Source organism: Bos grunniens, chromosome 29 (assembly GCF_055505025.1).
Source record: "Bos grunniens cultivar Pamir isolate PY7600 chromosome 29, Bosgru_T2T1.0, whole genome shotgun sequence".
Lineage (NCBI taxonomy): Eukaryota > Metazoa > Chordata > Mammalia > Artiodactyla > Bovidae > Bos > Bos grunniens.
The window spans coordinates 27,033,192-27,050,306 of NC_141193.1; the positions used below are offsets into that span (position 1 = coordinate 27,033,192).

Genomic DNA, 17,115 nt, shown 5'->3' on the forward strand with positions numbered 1-17,115 from the left:
TTCATTGTGTTTATTTTACAGGAACTGTGCTTGACACTGGGAATATTAAGATGAATAGTATAGATTATTCTAAGGATCACATCACAGAAGTTAGTAGGGAAGGTGGACAAATGAATGTCGTGAAGAAGTGCTGGAAACTTGTGTTTCGGGGATAAAAGTAGTTGCTGTCAGTTCTACTAAGTTTTGTCTTAAGCCAAGAAAGGATAATGGTTGATAAGGAAATCAAGTGAGTAGATATTTGGCAGGCTGTATAGGAGGGAGTACAGAATAGGAAGAAAAGCATTCCAGAAAGAGGTTGTCATGATCTGAGGATGGAACAGGTAAGTGGTTTACAGGTAAGTGTGTGTGGGGAAGGGGTGAGATGTGTGGGGTAGTCCGCAATGGGTGGTGTTACAGAAGCAGACAGAAAGTCGGATCCTTTCAAAACTTTGATGCCATGTCACAAAACTTGGATTAAAGACCCCGTAGATAATGGGAAGCCATATAAGGGTTTTCATTTTGAAAGGTCCCTCTGTTAGGGAATTCGAAGTAATTAGATAATCTAAGACAAGGTATACTGGTAAGCTGGAGCAAAGCAGGAGAGGGGAGAAAGAGTGTGTCCACAAGCCTCTGTTCCCCGAGAGCCCCTTCTCTTGGCCCCCATAAGTGTGCCAAACCAGAAGCTTGCTCCCCAGACCAGAGCCCCTGGACAGGCAAGTAGGCCTCTTTCTCTAAAAGACTAGGGGTATGTTTCAGTCTGCTGTATATGCAGTGCCCTGGAAGTGGTAACCTGCCAAGCACTATCTCTTCGACTGTTACAATTCCATGGGATCCAAGCGCTTGGCTCCACGGTTAGGCAATGAAAGGTGTCCCTTGGGTGACGGCTGTAAAAAAAAAAAACAAAAAAACAAGCCAACAAACCAACCCAGGGCACTGGATAGCGCAGAAGTTCTCTTTATGCTGACCTGCCTGGAGTTCAGACGCAGAACTCCAAGATGGTGTGGCTGCCTGTCTTCCTCCCGGAGAGTGTTACGGCAGGGCCCTGAATATGTCTGTTAGATTAGATACCTTCCTCTCAAGCCAATGCTTTACTGTAAGCAAATGAACTGCCTCTGACCTGCCCGCTCCTGCCAGGTAGGTGGGTGAGCTCTTTCTCTTATCATTATAGCCTTGAGGGTCCTGGGAACAGGAATCCCTTTGGTTTTCAAAGCTAAGCATTGTGGGAGGCTTGTCTCTTAGGTGTAGGTTTCAAGAACTGGGGTCCCTGTTGTGGAGTTCAAACTCTTTGCCCCTTAAACAGAAGTTCTAGGTTTTGAATTCCTCCTGACTGTGGGTCTCTGAATGAGGGTGGGGTTTATGGTGAGATTATGTCCCACCCCCTCCTATCTGCTTCAGTGTAGTTTTTTTTTTTTAATTCTCCTTTGCCCACATCCCTAGCCAGTCTCTAGGTTTTCTCCAGAGGTAATTGTTTCATTGGTAGCTGTAGACTCAGTGTGTCCATGGGGGAGGTGTGTTCAGGACCTTAAGTCACCATCTTGGATTGGAACCTCCCTGCCACTTTTAATGTAATACCAGCTTTATATTAATCCTCTGAAAATACTTACGAAGCACCTACTCTGTTCTAGGTGATATGCAACTTTTTGTGGGGAAATGAAAGAAACAATATCTAAGAGTTTGGTGTGGGAAGCAGGGCATGACCACACAAAAAACTAAGGACTAAAAAAGAGTTGTTAATAGAAAAGTTTCCATTGGTGTTAAAAGGCAGTGTGTAGCTAATTTCAAAATTATGTGGCTTCCCCAAACTGATTCTGTGCCCCCTCCTCTCCTAGTGGACAGTGGTGGGGGAACATTGGAATCCCTAAGCCCATGTAACAGTCACTGCCCAGGCAGAGGGTGGCAAGAGTTACTGGGCAGGGGGTGTGGGAAGGGCAGGTGGGCCCTGGGCACCAGGGAGCAGCCAAGCCAGTGGCTGAGAACTGGTCTCAGGGAGGTGGCAGGTGGTGGGAGGCAGGGCTGCACATGAACAGAGCCTGCCCAGGGTGTGCTCCACTGTCCCCCCAGACCTCACTTAGGAAATGCAGTCAAAGGTAGAATTACTAAGAATTTCAAGACGGTGACTGCAGACTATTAAACCAGAAGCATGGGGCCCTTCTGAGGGCAGAATCCTGTGCAGATACACTGGACACCTGCCCATGAAGCCGGCCCTACCTTGACCTCACAGCAGACACGGTGCCACCCTCCCCGACCCCCTCAGATCTCTTGTGTAGTTTCGGTGTGCCCTTCACCTGGGTTTGATGGACTCTGTTTCCAAAGCACCTAACAACTTGCCTCAGAGCGCTGGACATCAGCTTCTGTAGCCTCTTCATCCTATTGGATTCAGAGTGGAAGTGTCTGGGAGTTTGTTTCCTCCCCAGGCAGCCTGAAGTCAATGACTGACTCATGAGTGTGGAGTAAGGAAGCCTAGTCCTTTGGCCTTGGATGCCTGGAGACCAGTCAGGCTCTGAGGCTTCATTCATTTCCCAGCTGCTGCTACTGCTGCTAAGTCACTTCAGTTGTGTCCGACTCTGTGTGACCCCATAGACGGTAGCCCATCAGGCTCCTCTGTCCCTGGGATTCTTCAGGCAAGAACATTGGCGTGGGTTGCCATTTTCTTCCCCAGAGCGACCACAAAACAGGCTGAGGCTGCGACTTCCTGTTTTACTCCCTCCCTCTCCTGGAAGTACTTCTTTAATAGATCACTTGCTCTTACATTCTCATGTCAGAGTCTATACTGGGGAACCAGAGTTCAGTAAACCTTCCTTGTACTACTTTTTGATATGTCAACCTAGATAGGCCCACTGAGGCCAAAAATAATGGAAAGGTGTTAGGTTCAGTGAATTCGGTATATTAAGTTGGTGGTTAAGGAAGATGACCTAGAGGGGAGACTCCTGAAACAGGTTGAGTTTTGCAGGCAAGGGAAAGGGAAGGGTACCGAAGTAGGGAGAACAGTGTGGGCAGTCTCACAGGGGAGAAATTAAGGAAACAGAATTTTTTTTTTTTTTTTTTTGTGAAGAGAAAAGAGCAGAGAATAGACCAGTTTGGCTGGAGTCGAGGGTCTTTACATGCACATTTCCAGCAGAGGTGAGGATCAACTGTTCTGTCTCTCTTCACTGGTTAAATTTGTCCTCAGCCTCAGAGGGATGTGATGGATCCTGAGCCTTCAGTGAGGATGCTGCCAGCAGTACAGTGAGCTGGCTGTTTCTGGGTCAGCCTGGAGAAAGCAAGCTGGCGTATGTATTGGTGAACAGGTATGGTTAGAGTCCCTGTGTTCTGTAGGTTGGGAGAAAGCACAGGTTTCTTATTGCCCAAGGGTGGAGATGTCAAGCCAGTCTCAGCTTCACAGACATGGGAAGGTCATGTCCTTGCCTCAGCTTAGGGGTTGGGTGTGAGGGCCTCCTCTGCTTGAGGGCCATATAAATGTCCAGAAATAGAATGTATGGTGTCTTCAAATGCTTCTCAGTGGAACCAGAGAGCTTCCCAAAGCAGGTGAGGAGTGAGTGGAATGGCAGCCGATATAGGAGAGCTCCAGAGTCAGATGTCGTGGAGCCAGGAGTTTGACTTTTAGTTTCGCCATACCTGCCACGGAATGTCTTGGAACCTCAATTTCCTTGTCTGTAAATGGGGATAATCATCTACTTTGCAGGGTTGTGGTAAGCATGGAAAAAGAGAGTGTGTGTTAAGTGCACAACTCTTAAAAAATATATTTCCTTTCTTTGTCTAATCCTAAGTCTTGAAACACTATTTTATGGGTTTCTCTTTTGGAATCTAAAAAAAAAATCCATATCTTAAGAAAGGTTTTGAAAACCCTTTTGGTGTTGTCATGTAGAGTCATCTGAGGCTACCTTTTCTTACTTTCCTGGCAGGTTTCTAATAGAACCTGAGGATCACTGAATGGAAATCATATGACCATTTTTCATTGTAATAGGAAAACCTCAGGTCTTGACTCAAACAAAATAAATGAGGAAATATAAAACATTCCCCTCCACTTCTTAATTCTATGGTGCCTTCCTCCATGTTTGTTTAGTCGTATCAAGGGGAAGTATTACTATAAAGGATTAACTCTGAATCTGTAATGCGCTTGGCGTTAGGTAATAAAGATCTGGTTTTCATTACCTCCCATAGAAATCTCACACCTCTTAGCTGTCACTCCACCATCTCCTCATCATTCCCTCAGCCTTTGGCAATAGCCTTCTGTCTCTATGGATTTGCCTATTTGGACATTTTATATAAATGGCATCATACAGTATGTGGTCCTTTGTAGCTGGCTTCTTTTATTAGAATGTTTTCAAAGTTCTTCCATGTTGGTAGTGTGGGCCAGTAGTTCATTTCATTTTATTGCAGAATAATATTGCATTGTTTGGATACCTTTTATTTATCCATTCATCAATTGATGGGGCATTGGAGTTGTTCCCTCTTTTTGGCTATTATGAATAATGCTGCAATGAGCTTTCCTGTACAAATTTTTGCGTGGACACATATTTTTATTCTCTTGGTATTAACCAGGAGTAGACTTGCTGAATCAAGTACTCACTGTGTTTACCTGTTTTGTGGAATTGTCAGACTGTCTTTCAAAGTGCCTGCACCATTTTACATTTCTACCAGCAGTGTATGAGAGTTCCAATTTCTCCACATTCTTGTTAATGCTCGTTATTATCTTTTTGATATAGTCATCCTAGTAGATGTGAAGTGATATTGCACTGTGACTTCTTATTAACTGGAGTACAGTTACTTTACAATGTTATGTTTCTGTTGTATGCAAAGTAAATCAGCTGGACATATACATGTATCCCCTTTTTTTTTGATTTCCTTCCCATTTCGGTAACCACTGAGAATTGTTGAGTATTGGTCCCTTTGCTATACATTTAGATTTTCCTGATGGCAGATAATGTTGAGTATCTTTTCAGGTACTTACTGGCTGCTATATATCCTCTTTGGAAAATTGTCTATTCAGAGCATTTGTCCATGTCTAATTGGGTTGTTTGTCTTCATGCTTTTGTATTAGTTATTTTATAGATACAAGTCCCTTATAACATATGATTTATAGATTCCCGCCCCCAATTCTGTAGATTCTATCATTTTCTTCATGATATACTTGGAGGCAAAAAAGTTGTTAAATCTGATGTTCAGTTTTTCTTTTGTTGCTTGTACTTCTTTTTGAAGAAACCATTGCCTAATCCTGAGTCTGAAGATTTACTGCATATGATTTCTTTAAAGAGTTTTATAGGCTTAATACTTAGATCTTGGATAGATTTTGAGCCCATTTTCTCTGTGGTGTGAGGTAGTGGTCCAACTTGATGTTTTGTATGTGGATAGCCAGTTGTCCCTGCACCATTTGTTGAAGACCAATGAATTTTCTTGGTAACCTTGTTGAAGATCAATTGCACATAAATATGATGGTTTATTTCTGGAGTCTCAAATTCTATTCCATTGATATATATGTCTGTTCTTATGCCAGGACTGTTTTGATTATTTGGCTTTGTGTTTTGAAATCGATAAATGTGAGTCCTGCAACTTTGTTTTTTCCTTTTCAAGATTGTTTTGGCTGTTTCAGTTCTCTTAAATTTCCATTTGAGTATTACAACCAGCTTTTCAATTTCTGCAAAAATATCAGCTGAACTTTGAAAGGGATTGCACTGAATCTATAGATCAGTGTGGGAGGGTATTGCCATCTGAACAACATTAAGTCAACTGATCCATAGACCTAAAATGTCTTTCCATTTATTTAGGTGGTGTTTATTTTTTTCCAACAGTGTTTTGTAGTTTCAGAGTATAAGTTTTGCATGACTTTTGTTAATGTTTTACAAAAAAATGATTATTAAATATTCTTTTTGATGCCATTGTAAATGTAATGACTAATTTCATGTCTGCTCATTGCTACTTTATAGAAATTCAAATTGATCTTTGCATATTAATCTTGTATCCTGCAGCTTTGATTTATTCTAATAATTTTTTAAAGAGCTTCTTAAATTTTTACTTAAAAGATCAAATCATCTACAAATAGTTTTATTTCTGTCTTATCTGAATATATTTTATTTTCTTGACTAATTGCTCTGAGTAGAACTTCCAGTACAATGTTGACTAGAAGTGATAGGAACAGATAGTCTTGTTTCTGATCTTAAGGAGGAAAGCGTTCAGTTTTTCACTGTGAAGTGTGATGTTAGTTGTAGATTTTCTTAGATGCTTTTAACCAGGTTGAAGAAATTTCCTTTTGTTCCTAACATGCTTTTATCAGGTTGAGGAAGTTCTCTTCCATTTCTAGTTGGAGTGTTTTCTATCATGAAAGAGTATTAACTTTTTTCAAGTGCTTTTCTGTATCTATCAAGGTGATCATGTAGTTTTATCCTATTCTATTGACGTGGGATATTATACTAGTTGATTTTGGACATTATACCAAGATTGCATATGTGGGATAAATCCCACTTAGTCATGTGGGATATAGTTCTTTTCATATGTTCCTGGATTTGATTTAATAGTATATTAATTTTTGTATATATTCATGAGAAAGAATGATTTGTAGTTTTCTTTTGATGCCTTTGGTCTGATTTTTGTGTTAGACTTTTAGGCTCTGTGAGTTATGTGGAATAGTTATTTTTTTTTAGCTAACATTTGTTGATTATGTATCATGTAGTAGGTGTTTGCTTCTCTGGTGGCTTACTCAGATGGCAAAGAATCTGCCTGCAGTGCAGGAGACCCAGGTTTGATCCCTGGGTTGGGAAAATGCCCTGGAGGAGGGCATGGCAACCCCCCTCCTGTATTCTTGCCTGGAGAATCCCTATGGGCAGAGGAGCCTGGCAGACTACAGTCTACAGGGCTGCAGAGTCGGACATGACTGAAGGGACTCAGTCCACAGGCACTAGGCATTTAAATTAGTTTTTGTTTTTTTCAGATGATCCCCCTTGGTTTTAAATATATTGTTTTGTAACTTGATGATAATGTGTTTTGTCTCTCTCATTCCAGTATTTATAGTAGCTATCAGTTTTTCTTGTCTTATGATACTGGCTAGACTCTTGAGATTAAAGGTCCTCATTAAAGTCAGAGAGAAGCAGCAGACAATGTATCTTAATGTTTTCTTATCTGTTTAGTATAATGTCTGATAGTTTCTAATCTATTTTACATATGTATATATACATATATACACACATATACGTTACCATGTAAAGGAAACTTAGTTCTGTTCCTGATTTACTGGAAAGTCAAAAGATCATGAACGGCTGTTACATGTTATTAAATCAATCTCGCTTATATATATGTGTATATATAGTATATATGTGTGTGTGTGTTTTGTATATATACACACACATAAAATCATCATCTAACTTAAAAGGCCAAAAATTATGAACAGCTGTAACATTTTATTAAACACCCTCTCTGGGTACCTTTTGAAATAATTATTTTTTTCTTTCATTTATTAACATTAATTACATTGAGTCCATAAAGTTGAATTATTTCTGAAATCCTTAAATTTATATTTACTAATGTTTAAGATTTTTGCATCAATATTAATAATAATAAAATGGTAATGATTTAAGTGCTGATAAATGCTAGACATTGTTCTAAACACTTTAAACTCATTAAAGACTTTTTAACTCATAAGTGAGATACAGTAGGTTTTTCTGACTATGTGATTTGATTCAAAGCTTTTTGAATTTTATGCTCTAGACTGGTTTAAATATATAGGCAATACCTCTTTTATAAATGTTTCTGATAGAATTTGCCTGAAAATAATGTGGGCTGATAATTTGTGTTTGGGGAGGCTGGGAAATCTTTTATTACTGAAAATGTTCATTTCTCATCTCTTTTATGGTATTGTTCTACTTAATTAATTTTAGACTCTTCTGTGGACCAATTTACATTTTGTTGAAATCATATATTTTGAGATCTCCCTCTTTTGGGCAAATAGTTGGACATTATATTCCTTTACTTAATAAAATTTTTATATTTGTGGTTATTTCTTCATTAACTTGTAATATGAAATATATATATTTCCTTCTTAGAGAAGCTCATCATGGATTGTGTAATTTATTGACCTTTTTAATGAAACAGTTCTTAAGTTTAATTGAGGTCTGTTATTTTTTTTCACTTTAAATTCATTGATTTTTTTCTTCTTGCCTCTTTTTCAATCACTTTGGTATTTTTACTGGCTCATTCGATGTTTAGCTCATTTGTTTTCAGTATTTTCTGTTTACTGGTAAAATCACTGAAGACTTTATATTTTCCTATGAGTGTCAGTTTGAATACAGCCCGTGGATACTGCTATATACTCTTTTCATTTTCAGTTCTTTTCTTTAGTTCTTAAATTTCAGTTTAACTCCCTCTTTTTGATCTAAGTTAGAGGAATATTTAAAAGTTTCAAAATGATTAAATGAAGAAGTACTTAATGGATGACTTCTGGTTTTTATGGTTAATTAAAGATTTATAATATGTGCTGTAAGATAATGAGAGTGAAAATCTTTTCTGGTACCTGTACATACTCACTACTTTTATTTTCTGAGGGGAAACATCTTAAAAGGATGTGTAGTCTGTGTGTACACAGATAAACCTTTGTGTAGCATCTTAGTTGCGTTATTCAACTAAGTGTTTTATTTTATGACCTTGAACTATGCCATTCTGAGAGAGGTAGGTTAATAGCTTCTACTATGATTAGACTTTTGTCATAATCTCCCTGGATAGCTTTAAGGGCTAATCCTGGAAGTGTCATGCATTATCTGTAGCACATTTTATTGACCATTACTGGGAAATTGGTTCTAACTGTGTGCCAAGGATGAGAAAGCCTGGTTACTAGAGTAACTAGGCAGTCTCTGTCTTGATTGTTTGGCATGTGGTCTGTGCCCAAATAATGATAATTGCGTAGGTAAGAGACTGCATCACACAGGGGTTTTTGCCAGGTGGTACTCAGCCACATAGTATGTAATTAGCAACTGTTAATACTAAGCAGACAGATGATTCCATTTCTTTGGCTCTGCTTAGGGCTGCTCAGAAATGTCATGTCTGATTCCCAAGGTTCGCATGGAATATATTGTCCCTGGAATAGATACTGCCCCAGATGTACTATATGTGGGAGGTTGCACAGGCAGTGAAAAGGGCAGAGGTTCTGGTACCTGGAGACGGAAACGAGTAATTCCTTGGGCTTTTTGTACAGGACTAGAAGTGTTTGCCACACTGCTGTGTTTAAAATGGATAACCAGCAAGGGCCTATTGTATAGCACAGGGAACTCTACTCAATGTTATATGCCAGTCTGGATGGGAGAGAGTTTTTGGGGAGAATAGATACATATATATGTATGGCTGAGTCCCTTCACTGTTCACTTGAAACTACCCAAACATTGTTAATCGGCTATACCCCAATACAAAATGAAAAGTCTAAAGTTTGGGGAAAAAAGTAGTATTTGCTAAACATCTACCATAGTTGTTGGCTGTAATTTGAAAAACAAAAAGCCATGATGATGATGATATGGTGGAAATTTGATGTTGAGGGGAAGGTGGATGCTAGGAAGTGGCCAGATGAGCAAACAGCCACTTTAGTTCACTGGCTAAAGGAAAACAGTATCTATCACCCAAACCTTCTGGTAATGTTCAATTTCCAGTGAAACTTCACCTTTGCTGATGAAGCACCATGGGGAATCACATTTTGGATCTGAACACTCTCCCTCCTGTGTACCATGGCAAGTCCTCATCCAGTGCCTTTTCTGTTATCCAGAAAAGCTGCATTTTCTGTTTTGGAAATCACTGCTTCCAGTTTCTGCCAGGCTTCCAGCTCTTCTCAGGCAAGGCCGTTATTGAATTAATGGCCTAAGAGTTCATTCAGTGGCTGAGGTTCCTTCTAGCTAAAGGCAGGCATCTCTCTCACCTGGTGGGATTCCAGCAGCTGGAAGTGGATCATTTGGGAGATGATTCCTTAAACCAGGAATGAACTACTTGGCACAATGGTATCTAGAAACTCCCTTGGAAACTGAGCCAATTGAGTTTCCCTGAATATCTTGAGTGAGTAGATAAAAATGAAATGGAAAGCTTAAATATAAAGACAATTGCAAACATACCTGGAGGTAGTAATTGAAATACTCTTTTATGTAGTGGAATGGGCACTCTTATTCTTGCCTGTATTTCTAATTTGATGGATTTTTATCCTTTTTTTTATAGTGCCAGTTGAGCACATTGGTAGAGCAACAAAGACGAATGTCTTGCTGAGCTATCTTAATGGCAATGCAGATTTAATGTTTATTTTTTCTGATTAAAGTATGTTAATAAAGAGCTTTGTTAAAATGGAAAGCTTAATTAACGTGGATTAAGTCTAATTGAACGTTCTGTCAGTATATGCAACTCTATAAGATATAATGGTAAATCTTCTGATTTTCAATTTTACTTCTAAATTATAGATAAAATTCAATCTAAACATAATTAGCCAGGAATCTGAAAGTTGGGGGTCTAAGAAAAAGCTTACTTTGGAACACTGTTGTGAGATGAAGAGGACATTTTTGACTTGCTAAGAAGGCATCTCCTTTAAAAAATTTTTGTATTTCAAAAGTTACTCTTCAGTTTTTGTAGTTCTCGTGGTGGAAAGAGCTTTCTACTTTGATGCCTGATTGATGTGGGTTCAGTTCCTGAGTCTGTCAGCTATCAGATGTGTGGGCTTTTGCAGTTGCTTTTAATTTACCTCAACCTTGGTGTTCTTTTATGCAAAGTGAAGTTAATGATGTTGTGTGTGTGTGTGCACACTCAGTTGTGTCTGATTCTTTGCAACCTCATGAACTATAGCCCACCAGGCTCCTTTCTTCATGGGATTTCCCAGGTAAGAATGCTGAGTGGGTTGCCGTTTCCTAGTTTGGGTGCTGGGCGGGGAGAGGCCCGGGGGTGGGGGGGTGGGGGGTGGGGGTGGCGGGGATCTTCCTGACTCAGGAATAGAACCTGAGTCTCTTGCATTGGTGGGTGGATTCTTTACCACTAGCACCATCTAGGAAGCCTAATGTCATAGTTATTGGGAGGATTCAGCAGGAGTGTTTAGGTGAATGTGTCCTCATGTCTAATTTTTCTAGGCACTCAACAAATGTCATTGCCCTTTCTCTGCTCAGGGTTTTTTTTTGGTAGATATTTCCTCATACCTTCCCAAATTCTTCAGAAGTGAAAAAGGTAGATATTGGCAATTCCTCATTATTTGAAATAGTGTTTAGGTTTTCATGTTAAGACATTGTTATGTATAATCTAGAAACAGTGGCTGTCCTAATGGAATGCATTTGGTAGTTTCTAAGCTGCAGATTTGCCTTCCTAATTATGGATGATTTATGCTAATATGTAAATTGTTTTGCAGTTTCAGATGATTTATTGAAGCCTGTCAGAATGGAGGGCTAGGAGGTGGAAGGAATTCTAGAAGAGTATTACCTGTTTTGAACATAACCCAAGAGAAAAGTTTTTCATGGATGATTAACAGTACATTTTTACAAATTAAAGCTCTTATATAAACTCAAGTTTAATTCTTCCCTCAAGAACAAATAACATAAGGCTTATATTAAAAAAAAAAAGTAGATGACTTCAGTTGTTAAATTGCTTACAATTGGGAAGGAAAGAAGCAAGTTCAAATTGGAATCTTGACCAAATGCAGATATCTCTATGCTGTTTTCAAAGTATACAAGTAGGTTGTCACTTTGCAAATAAATTTGGGGAGGTTGTAGATTTAGAACTGTGTTCTTAGTAGACTGAAAACCCCTTCATCAATAATGTTCAGGAAATACTAATGAAAATCTATCACATACCTTGTGTGGTGGTAGATACTGGGCTACAATTGTGAAGCACGCAGGGATAGAGATAGTCATTGAAACACCACAAAGTGTGGTTAGTACCTTGCTAGGAATGTAGGATGGAGAAGGCAATGGCACCCCACTCCAGTACTCTTGCCTGGAAAATCCCACGGGTGGAGGAGCCTGGTAGGCTGCAGTCCATGGGGTCGCTAAGAGTTGGACACGACACAGAGACTTCACTTTCACTTTTCACTTTCATGCATTGGAGAAGGAAATGGCAACCCAAATGGCAACCCAGTCCAGTGCTCTTGCCTGGAGAATCCCAGGGATGGGGGAGCCTGGTGGGCTGCTGTCTATGGGGTCACATAGAGTCAGACACGACTGAAGCGACTTAGCAGCAGCAGCAGCAGGAACGTAGGGAGCACAGAGCAGAATACCTTGATTTTCCCAAAAGAGATTGGAAAGCCTTCTCAATGAGGGTTATGCTTAAGAGGCAAAGTATAATAAGTAGAAATCAGCCAGATGATGATGAACACAGAAGAGAGTTCTGGATGCAGCATGAATGAAGGGGAGAGAGATGAGAGCGATCATGGTGGGTTAAATTAATTGGAGAAAAATGCCATGATGTTGGAGAGTGGGCAGAGCATAGGTAGGGACGTAGGGGTGAGATGTGGCCAGAAGTGAACCAGAGAGTTAAGCAAGAGGCTGGACTGTGAATGGCCTTCTAAGCTATTCATCGGGCTTAGCCTTTACTCCAAGGGCAATGAGAAGTCATGGAAGGGATTAAGTACAGGTGTGCCATGATTAGATTTGTATTTTAGAAAAATCACACCCACTGCTTAGTGGAGAACGGCATGGAAGAGGCAAAATTGGAGATGGAAGGCCAGTTAGAAGGTTGCTGAAGCTTTCCAGAATCTGGATTCAAGAGGATGGAGATCTGGACTGTGTCTGATAATGGTGGTGCAGATGGAGAGAAATGGATTCATTTAAGAGACAGTTAGGAGGTGGTGCGAACTGGCTGTAGTTGTGTTGGATGTTGTGGGGGGCAGAGAGGGAGGGGTCAAGGGTGAGGTTCCAGGTTCTGAGTTGGGCTACTGGGAGGTACTGTGCTCCGAGCAGACAGGAGGAGGTGGTATGGCTTTTTATCCTTGTGTTTGCCTGTCACACAGTGTGTAGTTCCTTGAGTTTACTTTGCTCAAGTTTTTAGTTAAGCAAATTAACCAAAATAGAGAAAAACTGAAAAGGGTAAGAATAGATGGGAGATAGTCTCTGGGAAATGGGATCTCCTTCTGGAAGGGAGCTTCTTCTTGAAGAAGGAAACAGCAGATAAAACTTACATATGCATCATCTAGTTCAGTTCAGTTGCTCAGTCATCTCTGGCTCTTCACAACCCCATGAACTGCAGCACGCCAGGCCTGTCCATCACCAACTCCCGGAGCCTACACAAACTCATGTCCATTGAGTCGGTGATGCCATCCAACCATCTCATCCTCTATCATCCCCTTCTCCTCCTGCCCCAATCTTTCCCAGCATCAGGGTCTTTTCAAATGAGTTAGCTCTGCATCAGGTGGCCAAAGTATTGGAGTTTCAGCTTCAACATTAGTCCTTCCAATGAACACCCAGGACTGGTCTCCTTTAGGATGGACTGGTTGCATCTCCTTGCAGTCCAAGGGACTCTCAAGAGTCTTCTCCTACACCACAGTTCAAATTCTTTGGCGCTCAGCTTTCTTTATAGTCCAACTCTCACATTCATACATGACTACTGGAAAAACCATAGCCTGGACTAGACGGACCTTTGTTGGCAAAGTAATGGCTCTACTTTTTAATATGCTGTCTATGTTGGTTATAACTTTCCTTCCAAGGAGCAAGTGTATTTTAATTTCATTGCTGCAATCACCATCTGCAGTGATTTTGGAGCCCAAGAAAATAAAGTCTCTCACTGTTTCTATTGTTGCCCCATCTGTTTACCATGAAGTGATGGGACTGGATGCCATGATCTTAATTTTCTCAATGTTGAGCTTTAAGCCAGCCTTTTCACTCTCCTCTTTCACTTTCATCAAGAGGCTCTTTAGTTCTTCACTTTCTGCCATAAGGGTGGTGTCATCTGCATATCTGAGGTTATTGATATTTCTCCTGACAATCTTGATTCCAGCTTGTGCTTCATCCAGCCCAGCGTTTCTCACGATGTACCCTGCATATAAGTTAAATAAGCATGGTGACAATATACAGCCTTGATGTACCCCTTTTCCTATTTGGAACCATTCTGCTGTTCCATGTCCAGTTCCTACTATTGCTTCCTGACCTGTATACACGTTTCTCAAGAGGCAGGTCTGGTGGTCTGGTATTCCCATCTCTCTTAGAATTTTCCACAGTTTATTGTGATCCCCAGTCAAAGGCTTTGGCATAGTCAATAAAGCAGAAATAGATGTTTTTCTGGAACTCTCTTGCTTTTTTGATGATCCAGTGGATGTTGGCAATTTGATCTCTGGTTCCTCTGCCTTTTCTAAACCCAACTTGAACATCTGGAAGTTCACGGTTCACATATTACTGAAGCCTGGCTTGGAGAATTTTGAGCATTACTTTACTAGTGTGTGAGATGAGTGCAATTGTGTGGTAGTTTGAGCATTCTTTGGCATTGCCTTTCTTTGGGATTGGAATGAAAACTGACCTTTTCCAGTCCTGTGGCCACTGCTGAGTTTTCCAAATTTGCTGGCATATTGAGTGTAGCACTTTCACAGCATCATCTTTTAGGATTTGAAATACCTCAACTGGAATTCCATCATCTCCACTAGTTTTGTTCATAGTTATACTTCTTAAGGCCCACTTGACTTCACATTCCAGGATGTCTGGCTCTAGGTGAGTGATCACAGCATTGTGATTAACTGGGTTGTGAAGATCTTTTTTTGTATAATTCTTCTGTGTATTCTTGCCACCTCTTCTTAATATCTTCTGCTTCTGTTAGGTCCATACCATTTCTGTCCTTTATTGTGCCCATCTTTGCATGAAATGTTCCCTTGGTATCTATAATTTTCTGGAAGAGATCTCTAGTCTTTCCCATTCTATTGTTTTCCTCTATTTCTTTGCATTGATCACTGAGGAAGGCTTTCTTATCTCTCCTTGCTATTCTTTGGAACTCTGCATTCAAATGGGTATATCTTTCCTTTTCTCCTTTGCTTTTCGCTTCTCTTCTTTGCACAGCTATTTGTAAGGCCTCCTCAGTTAGCCATTTTGCTTTTTTGCATTTCTTTTTCTTGAGAGATGTTTCTAAATGCGAGAAAACATGACACATGGAACCAGGGTTTTCATCATTTTATCTTTACATCTAGCAGAGTGCAGACAGTTTCAAGGGAAAGTTTGAAGGCTGTGGTGAGCATTAGAAAGTAGTAATTTTCATATAGAAATAAATGAAGGGAAGGCTCACCTGTTAAGAAAATGAGGTGTTTTTTTCAGGAACATACTAATTAAATAAAATTTAAATCTTTGTTGGAAGAAATGAAGCTGCTCAGATGATTTTTGACCTTAATTGAGGACAAGAAGTGTCACAGCAAGAGAGTATAATGTTTTGAGTAAATTGCTCATGCTTGGAAATATGCTTATTAGATTTTGGATTGCTTAGTGTTTGAGAAATGGGAAACCGGCAAATAGAGCCATTAACCTTTACTTTCTTAGTTAAAAAAAAAAAAGTCACAATTTCATTAATATTTATGCATAAAATTTATTTGTTCAATGCAGTTCTAGAGAATTTAAACTGTCATCTTTGACTTTGTTTAGAATTAGTAGTTGTGAAACACTTGAATGCCTGGGTAACAGGTATTTATCCATTTGGTTCTGCAGAGAGGAATGTGGAGGAAAGGGCCTTGTCACTGCTGAAAGATTTAACCCCTGACTTCCCGAGTTCCAGGTGAAAGGCTTTCCAGACTGCCAAACCATTGATGCGGGTGGTACTATGAAAGGATTGCAGGCATAAGTCGGAAGACTCGGGTTCAAACCTCTGCGCTCTCAGTGAATATCCAGGAGACCCTGGGCAGGCCCTTCCCTGAGCCTCAGATAATTCCCTGAGTTATCTGTTAAATTGGAATCCATTCATCATTCCTCAGATACTAGTCTGTGTCAGATACTAATCTTCGGGAGGAGCACTGGTAGATTCTGGCATAGTGAAGAGGCTATGCTAAAAGTCTGACTTCAGGGAGCTTGCCTTCTAGTGGGGTGAGTTAGATGGTAGATACATAAGCATTCTGAGTTATACATGTCATGGAAGAAAATAATCAAACAGAGGGATGAGTGGCAGGCCATGGAGAAGAGGCCAGACAGGCCTATGAAGATAAGGCATTTGAACTGAATTTAAGAACAAGCCAGCTATGAGAAAATTGGAAAGAATGTATGGGAGAGTCAGTACAAAGGTCCTGTGCAGAAGCCAGCTTGGTCCTCTCAGGGACTAGACTGAAGGTGATATGTACGGTGTGTTATAAATAGAGGGCAAAGTGAGGCAGTGGCTCTAGATGTGAAGCTAATATAATAATAGCTGCTGTGACATTTTTGCATTGTGAGGAAAAGTGCTTAATAAATGTCAAAGTGAGATGCTTACACAGGCCATATCATGTCTGATCAAAAATCATTTATGGAGCACCTGCTGTATGTAAAAAGTATCCATGAGATCTGTTTCTTGGAAATCAAGGTATAATTTCACAGTATGTGAAACTATAATTACATTTTTGGTAGAGCAAATGAGCAGATGAACTCAATGTCTTTTTTTTTTTTTCTTTAAATTTAGGTACCTCCTCACCAATTGATTGGGCTTCCCTGGTGGCTCAGAGGTTAAAGCATCTGCTGCAATGCGGGAGACCTGGGTTTGATCCCTGGATTGGGAATATCCTCTGGAAAAGGAAATGGCAACCCATTCCAGTATTCCTGCCTGGATAATCCCATGGACAGAGCAGACTGGTGGGCTATACTCCATGGGGTAGCAAAGAGTCGGACATGACTGAGCGATTTCACTCACCAATTGATTGAATTCATTGCCAGTAATGATAGCCTGAAAGTGAAGTCGCTCAGTCGTGTCCGACTCTTTGTGGCTCCGTGGACTGTAGCTTACCAGGCTCTTCTGTCCATGGGATTTTCCAGGCAAGAGTACTGGAGTCGGTTGTTATTTCCTTCTCCAGGGGATCTTCCCGACCCAGGGATCGAACCTGGGTCTCCCACATTGCAGGCAGACGCTTTACTGCCTGAGCCACCAGGGAAGTCAATGATAACCTGCTGCTGCAAAGTCGCTTCAGTCGTGTCCGACTCTGTGCGACCCCATAGACGGCAGCCCACTGGGCTCCCTTGTCCCTGGGATTCTCCAGGCAAGAACACTGGAGTGAGTTGCCAT

The 17,115-nt window shown here is 40.4% G+C and overlaps 1 protein-coding gene across 40 annotated transcripts in view; it reads left to right on the forward strand.

The window, feature by feature from the left end:
• Nucleotides 1–17,115, forward strand: part of NELL1 (neural EGFL like 1) — a 1,048,536-nt gene that overhangs the window by 108,298 nt on the left and 923,123 nt on the right. The window lies entirely within an intron of this gene.